General features: G+C 34.1%; 1 non-coding gene across 1 annotated transcript; it reads left to right on the plus strand.

The window, feature by feature from the left end:
- The first annotated feature begins 992 nt into the window (after positions 1–992).
- On the plus strand, positions 993–1,098 carry LOC123781376 (U6 spliceosomal RNA). The gene has a single exon (XR_006776710.1). It is a non-coding gene; the product is annotated as a U6 spliceosomal RNA (small nuclear RNA).
- Positions 1,099–12,856: the final 11,758 nt, after the last annotated feature.

Below are 12,856 nucleotides of genomic sequence, written 5' to 3' on the forward strand. Positions count from 1 at the left end.
GTTAATAAGAGAATAAAAATGAAATATGATGAGAGTTTTTAGCAGTCTGTTAAAAAGAGAAGCATTTGTCATACTGAATTACCAGTTTCTTAATTTTATTGTTTTAAGACCCCCAAAGCATTATAGTTCACTAACTTGTGCCTTGAAAATATATTCATTGTAGTACATTATTCACTGTAAAGACAGTTTATAAAAGAACTTGACCTGTATCATTATATGATGTCTTTTCTTAATAATTTAACAAACATTGACTTCCTAATGTGAAACGAGCAAATTAAAGTCATTTTAAAAATGCATAAGTTTCTCTAGGTTGCTTTCAATTTTAAGTAAGAGCAGTATATAATATCCTACAGCTTAGTTTTTGTATTTTTTTAAAAAGATTTTATTTATTCATTTGACAGAGATAGAGACAGCCAGCGAGAGAGGGAACACGAGCAGGGGGAGTGGGAGAGGAAGAAGCAGGTTCCCAGCGGAGGAGCCCGATGTGGGGCTCAATCCCAGAACGCCGGGATCACGCCCTGAGCCGAAGGCAGACGCTTAACGGCTGAGCCACCCGGGCGCCCCAGTTTTTCTATTTTCTAATCTCACCACTATTATTGTTCTCTATCACATATCCCAATTGAATTGACATTTCAGCTCTTGTATGATCTTCCTAAACTGGTTTACTAAAGAGATTAAGTCATTCTGAAGAATTCTATCTTTCAGTCAACTTGAAAAGCTCTGAATCAGAGTTACTCATGGCTTTTATTCTTTCCTATTACAAAAGTGGGGAAACGTAAACGGCACTAGAACAAGTATTCATCTTTAACTTAATGGGTATAATGTGAAAGAAGATTCCAGTAGATCTCAGAGATTGACATTGAACTTGGAAATAAAAATATCCTTAAAAAAAAAAAAACTGGAAAAAAATCGAAAAGGAAGAGTCCATTGATAAGTTTGACCTAGTAGTCAAACCCTACTCCTAGAAGGGATATAAGAATTTTTAGTAGTGGGTGCTTGCTTTGGCAGCACATATAGAAAAGTTGGAATGGTACAGAGAAGATTAGCATGGCCCCTGGGCAAAGATATGTGCAAATTCGTGAATTGGTCCATATTAACAAATTTTTTTTTACTAGGGCAATGAAAATATGAAGGCCACCTACCTTTGAAACTCTACCTAAATTCTGGGAACCCTAAAAGCTGATGTGTTAAATCTCAAAAGCCCAGGTGTCTAATTGTATCATTCCTCCCACTGACAATATATCAGGGAGAGACAGAATGATGACTATCAGCCGCACCTAATTCTAGGCAGGTTCTTTTCCGGTTCTGCTTACTTGCTGGAGCTGAAAGGAAAAAAAAAAAAAAAGACTCAGTCACGTGGTCTAGCCAAGGAGGCAAGGTTAGCATAGTTTTTGGATTTGAATATCAAAAACTTCAGAATCAAAGTAACACACTTTGTTTATATCAGCTTCTACAATGGTTGAAAAAAGCAAGTGCAGTATTTTCCTAAAATTAGAAGGTTCTATGATTCATGTCTGAAGACATAGCAAAGAGTAATTCAGCAGAACCACACTGCCTGGCAAGTGGTCCCTGATGAGCAGGCATGCAGAGGCAAGCTTTGCCCTTATATACATGCTGCACGTTACTGTGTAAACTGGGTCACCTATTGACATCTCATACCCATTAACCTCTTGTTTAACTTCCTGTGAACCCATGTCTGTGTCTTGAGAAGCAGCTAGGATTGGAAGGATTTATTTGTAAATACAGGACCTGTAGGTTTACTATGTTGGATATAGGTGATATATATGCTACTTTGTGATAGGAATTAAAACATTGGTGGGAAAAGACAGAACTATTTCTCCTCCTTCACTATAGTGGACAGCAGAGCCACAGGAGTGCGAAGTTTACCAGGGAGTCTTTGGCAGAAGCTAAGTGTAAGCCAGCAGTGTAGCAGAAATGATGCTTGGCAGAGAGACCTGGATGAGACAGTATTGCTCAAAGTAACATTACTGAGCATAAATTGCGAGACTTAAGTGGATGAGGTGCGTTGAGAAATAGTAATGGTACCTTGCAGAAGTATTTGTGTCTTTCAGGAACTGCAGCGTCCAATGAAACTAACAGAAGTGTCTAGCAGTAGGGATGGTGGTAACTAGGGAGTATGGTGGTATGTTACAATCTGAAAAGCAGAGGTCAACTGAAGATTCTATGGTATACTTGACTTCATGAGACGATGATAAGTTTCTGTGGCACGATTCCACAATATCTTACTTCTGACCGCTTCCCCAAAGTACTGTTCCCCTTTTCAGCTGAATCCTTCTTAAATAAAATGAATACAATGGCCCTGTTATTCTTGTTCTATTAAGAAGGATTCTATTTAGACTCTGTACATATGCTGTGGTGTGAAGACTTGTGTCCCTTCCAAATTCATATGTTGAAATTTTAACCCAGAGATGATGGTATTAAGAGATGTGGCTTTTAGGAGGTACTTAAGTCATGAGGGTGGATTCCTCATTAATGGAATTAGTGCCTTTATAAAAGAGAATCCGGTGGGATCTAGCCCCCTTCCACCATGTGAGGACATACCTACAAACCAGAAAGGGAGACCTCGTTAGACACTGAATATGCCCTGATGTTGGACTTCCAGGAACCAAAACCATGAGAAGTTATTTTCTGTTATTCGTATGCCACACAGTTTATGATATTTTGTTATAGCACCCCAAATGGACTAAGGCAACATAAAAGAGCCTTCAGATGTTAAAAAAAAAAAAAAAAGTGAACTGGATTGGATGATTCTCCTGAACGGTGTGGCAACAAATTTCCATGTGTCTCACCAAAAATTATCTGTTTCCTGTTCTCTAAAGTAAGAAGTTATATTTTTTTTCCTGATGAACTAGGGGACATTGTTTATAATTTAAAAACATGATGGTTATGTGACTAAAACAAGCAAACTTAAGTGTCTGCTTTTAATTTTAAGCTTTTGAGAATGCTCCACTAGATGCTATAATTTTTAACTTTTTTTGAATATCTACATCATTAGGAAGCACTGACTTTCTGTACATTTTAAGCAAAAACTACAAATGATCATAAATATATTAGTATCCATATTTCATATTTGAGAAAGTAGGTACTCAAAGACATTAAATAACTTGAATGCAGAAAATATATGTAATTTGGTACTAAATACATGATATATAAATTTCTCTTAATTGTCTCAATTTTTCACTTTGCTTTGATAGCAGAAATCTGGCTTAGCTCAGCTTTCACATGGCTCTATCTTTTCATTAACTCACCATTCATTTGGACTTAGCTAAGCCATGTTAGCTGTCAGTGATGAGAAAAGAGCTTTATGTGAATTATTCATTAGGATGAGTGGGGAAACATTCTATTCCTGAAACAGTGCTTTTGCTACCTAATACAGGATTTCATGGCAGCTGTCTACCTATGCAGGTATTTGTTCAATCTGACTCTAGCCAGTTTTATTAAAGAGCTTTCTAAAAAATAAAATGAGCTCACTTCTTTATATTGTAAAATTTTCTTTATAATTATTGAGAAAGTTGTCTTGCGCTTGTATCACTTTGTCCTGTGCTTTTGTAAAGCGACAGTTTGCTTTAATCTTCTAGCATAAGACTGGTTAAGACATTTGATGGTACGTGTGGGTGTGTCTTGTAAGACGAGTAATATGACCACATTTACTCATTTGCCTTGTCAGCTGTTATAATTTAATAATTTTATTCACGTCTTTTTTCCTCTTTGAAATACATGTGTACACATTAATTTTCACATTTAATTTAATTTTAAAATTAGATCTTGGACTGCCTTTTGACCCTTTTATAAGGATCAGTAAGCAATGTTCTTAATCAAGTTCTTTACTTCAGCCAGTTGGAAAGAAGATCACCATTCCTGTTCTTAATATATCTCATTACAAAGTCTGTGACTTTACAACATACTCTGGACATTTTGAATTTTTATCCTGTCTTTCTTTAAATGCTGTCTTCTTTACTCTAAACACAGAGTTGCTCAACCTTAGTATTATTAGTATTTTGGGCCAGATAACTCTTTGTTGATAGAGACTGCCCCGCATATTGTAAACTCTTGAGCAGCAACCCTGGCCTCTACCCCATAGATGCCAGTAGCACTTGCTCCCCCTCAAAGTTATGGCAACCAAAAATGTCTTTAGACATTAATAAATGACCTCTAGTTGGACAACCTCTGCTACTCCCCAGTTGAGAACTAAGGTCTCAGCGATCTGGGTTCTGAAGCATTTATCTGCTTATCCAATTCAGTAGATATGTATTCTTGTACTTGTGATTCTTCTTCAATCTGCATTTTATTTTCAGTTTAAAAACCGTTGTAATTTTAAAGTGAATATCATTTATTACATTTTATGAATATGGTTGTAATTATATTATTTCCCAAGGAATTATATCATTAAATGATGTTCATTCTAAAACATTCAAAATGTTACTGGATTTTAACTCAAAAAGGCCTTTGAAAAGAAAGTATGTTTGGAAAAATACATTGTGGCACTTATGCAATGAAATTTAAAATAAAACAGGTTCTATGCCAGGCCCTTACATAGCAAAAACAAACATGGTTAATGATCTAGCTAAGACTATTTAATGAGTAACTTTAAATATTAACATAAGGAAAATATAGTAAGGAATGCGACCACATATTAACTACAACTAACCTAAGTAGTCCCAAAAAGTGTTCTCAGTTGCCACAAGACCTGAGGTTTAGTAGGTGAAAAGAACCTGGCATCAAAAGGCATGAACCTTTGAGTGGGGAAAAGACAACTCCTGAAAATGATGATGATGGTGATGATGATGATGAAGCTAACATATTTGTTACTGAGTTTGTGCTGGGAAGTTTGCCAAGCACTTAGGCCTTAGATCTGATCTTTGTACTTTCTAGTTAATCTTTCTAATTAGATCTAATCATCAATGACTCTTTGAAGTAACTTTTATTATTGTCATTTTAGACATACAGATTGTGTGATATGGGTAGGAAAATAATTTCTTGGTGTTCTTACAAATGCAGTTGTTTAATTGGGTGTGAAGCCCCGATCTGATAGCCTTCTAAGTCAGGGTCCTTAAACATTACACTATTTTATGTCTCTGTATTATATCATTTAGTAAAAGAACTAAAAGAAATTTATAATACCTGAAGCAAAGAAGAGCGTTGAAAAGAGGGTCTGAGGACCTGATAAGGAGATTAGCATAGCTTTGCAAGGTAATCAGGGACCAGATCATGAAAAGCCATGTTAAAGAGATTGGACATGATCTTAAATGCAATGGACAACTAAAAAGTTTTAATGGAGCTAATGTCATTAGATTAACATTTTCAAAGGCCCTTTTTGTCTGAAGAAAGGAGCACTGATTGGAGGGGTGGGAAGTGAAAATAAGGCAGAGGTCCAAGTGGGAGATGAATGTGAGTTACTTGGATGATGAAGTGGATTTGGAGTTACTGGATACACTCAAAATATATTTGGGACATTGAGTTGGAAGGTATTGCAGATTGGCTTTCTCAGGAACCTGAGATGACAAGGGACATTCAGGGACATGATTAGGGAATCAGTGCTCTTTAGAATAAATAACACCTGTGGGGGAGGAGAAAGAAGTAGGATTGAGCAGAGGATAAACTTGAACTTCCATTTAGCACCAAGACATGACTTAGCTGCAGCTGACCTGAGTGTTCGGAGTTGTTCTGGGCTGGAGTCAAAGTGGTTGGCCTTTCTGTATCCGCATGGAGTACGTGGTGCAGGCTGGTGGTGGTGAGCTTGGGGAGATGGCTTCATTGGAGAGCAATCCTTGAGGAGAGCTGACCTCTAGTGACTGTCAGCATGCAGCTTCTCTAGATTCTAGATCCTTCAGTACTAAAGATCAAACTGTATGGTGCATTATTGATATCCAGAGTAGAAGAATCTCTGAAAAGATTGGAAGGTGAAGGTAAAGAGGTGTTAAGGATTGTGTACTGGTTAATGGATTCAACAATACAGTGAATGACCTTTCTAAATGCTAAGATAATTATCAAGAACAATCTGGTACGTAGAGAAAGATGGCCAGTTTGATTTTGGACAGATCTGAAATTTAGGTACCTGTAGGTGTCTGAGTGAAAAATTCCAGTACCTACTCAGATACATGGATCTGAAGTTTAGGTGAAGGGTATGATAAAAATTTGAGATTCATCAATATGCAGATACAGGTGCCCCATATGGAATGAATAAAATTACCCAGGGAGAGTATTTAGAGGGAGAAAAGATTGTCCAAAAAGCAAACTTAGCACAATTTCATTTGGCGTTCCTTGCTTTTAAATCAAGGAGATATTTAAAATCCTGTCTTTATTTTACTCACATGTTCTATTTATAGTTACAAGAGAAAAGAGAACACCATTTCTCAAAAATAGATAATTCTCTAAAAAAGAATACTCAATAAATAAAAATACAAAACAGAAACATGAGACAATGGAATAGTCCGGAAGGGAAGAGCACATTGTCATGGGTGATCATGCAGGACAGTTCTGGTGTGCACTGAAAGAGCAGGGTCTTACTGGTTACTACACGCACAGACTTTCAGACTAGATTCTTGGGTTTGGAATCTTGATTCTGTTGGTTATCTGAGACCTGTAAGAATCGTGAGTGAATTTTCTGTTGTATATTTTTCTAAATGCTTCGTATGTTTCATTCTTTTTTATTCATTTTGAAAAAGTATTATGTCAGAACCACACACAGCCGTTCTCTTAGTCAGTTTGGGGTAAAGTAAAACAACAGTTGTGCCCATTTGTTTGCCATTTTCTCTACAATTTTTTTCTTCTACGTTTTTTCTATGCTTGTTTTTCTTTTTATATATTTCAATAGACCTTTTGAAATGGAAGCTTTTGAATTGGGTGTTATAATTACTTCTGATTAATATAGGATTTCATTAAGTCTATTAAGTCTGTTCATTTTCTACTCACAAAAATGATTCCGTTGTCAAACAAATAGTGATAAGGTTAAGAGGTCTTTTGATTATGAAAGTTTGAAAATTAGTATTCTAATATACATACATCAACTGTTATGTGCCAGAGGACAGTTTAAATGAAGGCCGCTATTTTGATTTTTTTTTTCCCCACTAATATCCTTGGGCAATGTATGTTTCGTATTTTAAAATAGAGCTTCTGTGAAAATCTTCCAGTATATTGCAAAAGCATTTAATAGATTCACTTATGGTCAGATTTATATTGGTTCTGTGCATTGACACTTCATTTAAATCTTAGTAACTTTAAAATCAGGTAAATTTCTTAATTTAGGGAGATGTTAATATTGAAACTAGCTGAATTAAACAAATTGTCACTACATGCTGATAACATGTATCAAAGTGAAATGTTCAGTGTTAACCTGAGGGCCATATTATAAAGGTACAGGTGTTATCTGGGAGGTAATATCCAAGTAGAAGATATAGATTAGAATAAGCCTATAATTCAAGATAAGAGCATTACAATTAAACTATAGTGTAAAATCGTGAGGTTTTTAAAAAATTAAGTTTTTATTATCAAAACACCCGTTCTCAAACATGTGGACCCTTGGTAATGCGGGAAAGCAAGAGTAAAAGTAAATGTTGTGAGCTAGGAAATACAGTAGTCTCCCATAAGAGTAAAATAATTCATAAGCCTGAGGGCTAGGGAATCTGGCAAATTATCTTAGTTGCGTTGCTGTGTTTGAGGCCACAGTTCCTTAATCAAGTAGGTCACAGAGGAGAGGAAGGCTAAAGGAAATATAAGAGTAGCTAGGCAAATGATGTGGCCCTTTTGCAAAGGATTTAGCCTCCAGGGGAAATTTGAAGAGATCCCCTGCAAGTAGAAATACTGGGATCAGGGAGAGGTGAAACTCAAGTAACGTCAGTGGTTTTAGATTTTGAGCAGGGAAGAGTTGGGGTTAAGGAAAGGCTTCTCAGCACTGACACTACTTAACATTTAGCTAAGGAGAAGTCTGGCTCCAAATTAGAGTATTTTTTTAAATGTATAATATTAGTTCATACAATTGAATATATGTCATTTATATGCATTTACATATGTATACATATATGTATACAATACTACATAATTAGCTAAGCAACCCCCATACCCACTACAGAATGGAATATAATGACATAATTGAAAAAAAATCTATGTGCCCCTCCTCACTCTGAATTTTGTAATTCTATTTCTTTTTGATATATAATTTTACCACATATAAGAATAATTTAAAATAACACGTTAGTTTTGCAATTTGGAATTTATAAAAATTATGTTACACTGTATCTAGTCTTCTGATAATTGTTTCTTCCTTCATTCCTGTTCATATTACAGCGATTCATTCATTTTCACTATAGTGCTCTGTAAAATGGAAAGACTTTAAAATTCTTTAAAAAAATTTTCTATTCTCAAATGTTTAAAAAACATTTGGTTTTTTAAAAAAGAATTTTTACCAGGAAAACTGTTGAGGTTTACAAGGTAATTTCAACCTGTTTCCATTGTGATGTGATGTGATTGACCAATTTACATTGTTATCAGTAATATACAAGTTTCTTTTTATTTATATAAATTTCAAAATTTCGTTCCTCTAGTCAAGGTGGTGGTATTTTATAACTTATTTTTGTGGTTTTAATTTTATTTCCCTAATTATTAATGAGGTCAAATATCTCTTCATATTATTTTCACCATTAGTGTTTTTCATTTGTGAAGTTCATGTCCTTTGTCAATGCTTATATTAGGTTGTTTTTCCTTTTCGCATTATATTGTAACAATATTTTTAATATAGTCAGGATTCTAATTCTTATCTTTTTCAGTTATATGAATTTCAAATGTGTACTTATATTTTGTGCCTTTTCATTTGTCAAAGCCCTCTACTCAAAGACCACCAGGGACACAAAAGTAGTTGAACAAGTTTTGTTCATTGCTCATTGCAGAGAAGGAGAACCCAAACCATGGGAACCATGGACATGCCAGAGAGTGATGCAAAGGTCTTATTATAGGATTTGGACTTCTGTTAGGTGATTTTGGGCAGAGTTTAAGGAAGTGAGGTTTAGCTCAGGATTGGATTCTGTCAAGATTTGGAAGGTAGTTCTATGATTGGGTAACTGGAAAAATATTAATCTGGAAGTAGGGAAGATAAAGTGTGAGGCTAAAACTGTAATTGATAAAGAAGCACCAGTCACTTATATGACCCATGGGGATGTTTGGTCATGTTTGTATTTTGACTGTTTTCACATGATTATGGGGTTATAGTAGGCTTAATAAGGGTCTCCTAATATATCTATGTTCTAGTCCCTAGAGCTGTACATGTTACCTGACATGGCAAAAGAGACTTTTCAGATGTGATTAAAGATCTTGAGATGGGTATTACACTGGCTGTCTGGATCTATTCTAAATATAATCACAAGTATCATTAGACAGAGGAAGATTTGATGATAGAAGAGAAGATAATGTGGTTACTGATTACTGAACCAAAGATGGGGAATGTGTGGATACAAGCCAAGGAATGTTGGCAGCCACTAGAAGCTGGAAGAGGAAAGAAAAGGATTTTCCCCTGGAGCCTCCAGAATGCACCAGCCCTGGATTTTAGCCCCATGCCTCATTTTGGACCAATATACATCACAAATTATTAACTTCCATTTAGTGGTAAAGCAGGTGTTTTAACAAACATCATAGTCAATAGAGTCTTGGTTCATTCCTATGATTCCAAATGCAGCTGCACAAATGAAAAACCACATGGCTATTTTTGTTCTTTATGCCTTTATCATTTCTCCCTGGTGATACCTCTGCAAACACTACAAGTATTTGAGTTATTTCTTTTTAATTTCACAAAATATGTGAAAATTGTTAGCTATTCACTTTTAAATCTAAGGACTTGAATTGTTTTTGATAATATTTTTGACCTGTTATATACTATTATAATGGTTTGGACCTTAATATCCACTGAGATCTTCAAATAATTAAAGTAATGAATAACTGTGGAAACTTATTTGGCATGAAATACCTGAGCATAGTTCAGCCTTCTCTATAGTCTTGGATACAGCATTTACCTCAAATCAGGCAAAGTATAAATTCAAGCTATATCTTTTATGAAATGGAAGATGATACTTACACCATGGAGAACACTGTTGTAGATTGTTACTTTAATCAAGAGAATCTTGGCTTCTAGTATCCAAGCTTCTATGCAGATTTCATTTACATGACTGTTCTTTGCTCTGTATCTTTTGCTTTGTTTTCTGCATCAGAAAACATGACACAAAAAAGTTTAATAAGTTCCTGAACATTGGGGTTTTTCCCACTTGAAACATTCCTGTAACAGTAAGGGGCCCCTTGATTAGAGCGCAACATGAAGAGACTATATATAGAGACTAACTGACAGTTCACCTAGATCCAGATATGTGAGGCCATCTTAAACCCTCTATCCAAAGTTGGGAAGCCTTACAATTCTGGGAGAGCCTTAAGTAATCTTGTCATCAAGAAGAGATTTCATTAGAAAATACAAATATTATGACTGGTATAATAAATATTTAAATGCAAAATAAGTTTTATACTATCAATTTTAATTGGGTAAAAAGTCCCGTGATCACATTCCTTTATTTATCTTTGTTTATCCACTTGCCTATGTATCTGGTATCCCCTCTAAATTATCTCTGAGAAATGCATAAATATCTGGTGGGCAATTATAGTATGTTACTGTCCTTGATGTGATCAAGTCTTAGCTTTCATTTTTCACTGATTTCTTTACCCTCAGAAAAAAGCAATGTAAATACTCCTAAATATTTTGCCTTTTTCAGAGTAAACTGCCAGCAGCCTTAACACAATAACTGGGTAATCCAGTATTTTTGTGATACAAATACTATTAACTATGGCCAAAATTACTTTAGAAGGTACCTACTTTTTTTTTTTTTTTTGTTATCAGAAGGTAGTGTCTTGGCATAGCCTTGATATATAAAATAATAAAATACTAAAACTGTCACTTCAGGAGAAATTAAATTAGATCCATTTTCATAGTATATGCATATAAAGGTTAACATAATAGCTTACTAAACATAAAATAATATGAAATAATATAGTAGAGAATAATTGTAGAATCTAGTGGAGGGGTACAGTTTTCTCTATACCTGATGTGAAAAGTGACTTAATGGTAAATATTGACAGATTTTATCTTATTGCTATATACTTCACCATAAATTAATTGAAAAGATAGAACATATTAATGACTGTCACATTTCATGTAAAAATAAGATAATTGCTATGAAAAAATTTTAAGGCTGTAACTTAAAATTTAGAAGTAAAAACAAATGACTAATAAACACAAATCTTATGAATTAGTAAAGGGAAAGTTATAACAATGAAATGTTATTTATAAGAGTGAAAAATTTAAACATCAATATTAATTTTATAGAGGGCACTGATAAACAGACTCAACTGATGGAAACTTTAATTGAATAAACTTTTTGTGATAATGTGTCAACAGCTATCAAAATTTGAAATAATTGCTTATGACAACAATCTTATTACGTTACCCTAAGGTATAAGGTTTTGATGAAATGGTATGCTGGAGCCAGGTTATACCAGTTCAAAAAAACCAGTTGTTAAATTTTCAGGAATTTTGAGAGCTGGTTTATAAAATAAGTCATTTTTAAAAATTAAATTACATAAATTTAGAATTGAATTGTATTAAAAACAATACTTGAAAGCCATGATTTCTAAATTAGTCCTCTGTATTTTACTACATGCTCTGAAAGTTATTACATTTACTGTCTTGTTTCAGCGTAGTGGAAATTCTTTATATTATGGTATACGACTACTCAGCTCTTCTCAATTCCATTTATGGTGTCATGCTGGTAGCTTGATATGAGCTATGGTGGGAGTATTTATAGAGTGGAAATCATGTTTGTTTTTACATGTATAAATTAGGGATTATTTGAAAATTAATGGAATAGTTATCAGTGGACAGGATATAGGAACAGGCTGGATGGCGGCCGGAGGTGGGAGTGAATCATTTCACCTTATACCTTTGGCCTGTGTTGCGTTTTTAAAATTTTTATTTTAATCAGGTAAATAAAAATAGTCTATAAAGTTCAAAACTGCTAGAAATGAAAACTTTTAAACAAAAATAATTACCATGAGAAGCATAAATATGTAGGTAAATTAGATAAGACCTCCAGAATTCTAAATATTTTATCTATGCAATTTACTATTTTACGTTTGGGAGAGTGAAACATTTTATAGTCCTTCTAATAATGGATATAGAAATTATGGTAATTGGGATTAGGGTAATTATTTTGTTATTGAAACCGTTGCCTACTGTAGTTGTTTCTTTGACTTATGATGAAAAAGTACTGCATTTAATAACTGAAGAGTCTTGCCAAATGAATTCCAATAGTAGACCAATGTAACATTCCTCTCATGTTCTTTGACTTCAATTCATATTACTTCCGTTCTTTATGTTAAATAGGTTTGTAAATCACCGTAGATTCTAGTTGCACATTGATATTCATAACACAAACCAGCAAAATATCCAGTTATATTTCTTAGAATAAAGTCAAATATTTAATAGAAAACCCAGATGCAAAATCATGTATATCCTCAAATGAAATTAAACAACTCTGCAGGGACCAGCTTGACAACTTGCACTTGTATTTCCCCTTTCCCCATAGCTTTATTTGCAATCTAATTTTCAAATTTTAAATAAGAAAAATAAAAGAATCATGAAACCATTTTCTTTGTATCAATGCTCTAGACAGAAAATAGGAGGTGAAATAGTGATTCAAGCAAAATTCATTTCCTGAAGCTCATTTGTCTTTACCTATTATATTCCTCACTCAGTGGACAAAGTTTTGAGTAAAGATATTATGTTGTCATTCTTTGTTTTATTTAATTA

This window comes from Ursus americanus, chromosome 18, assembly GCF_024610735.1.
Source record: "Ursus americanus isolate L20-20 chromosome 18, mUrsAme1.1.p, whole genome shotgun sequence".
Lineage (NCBI taxonomy): Eukaryota > Metazoa > Chordata > Mammalia > Carnivora > Ursidae > Ursus > Ursus americanus.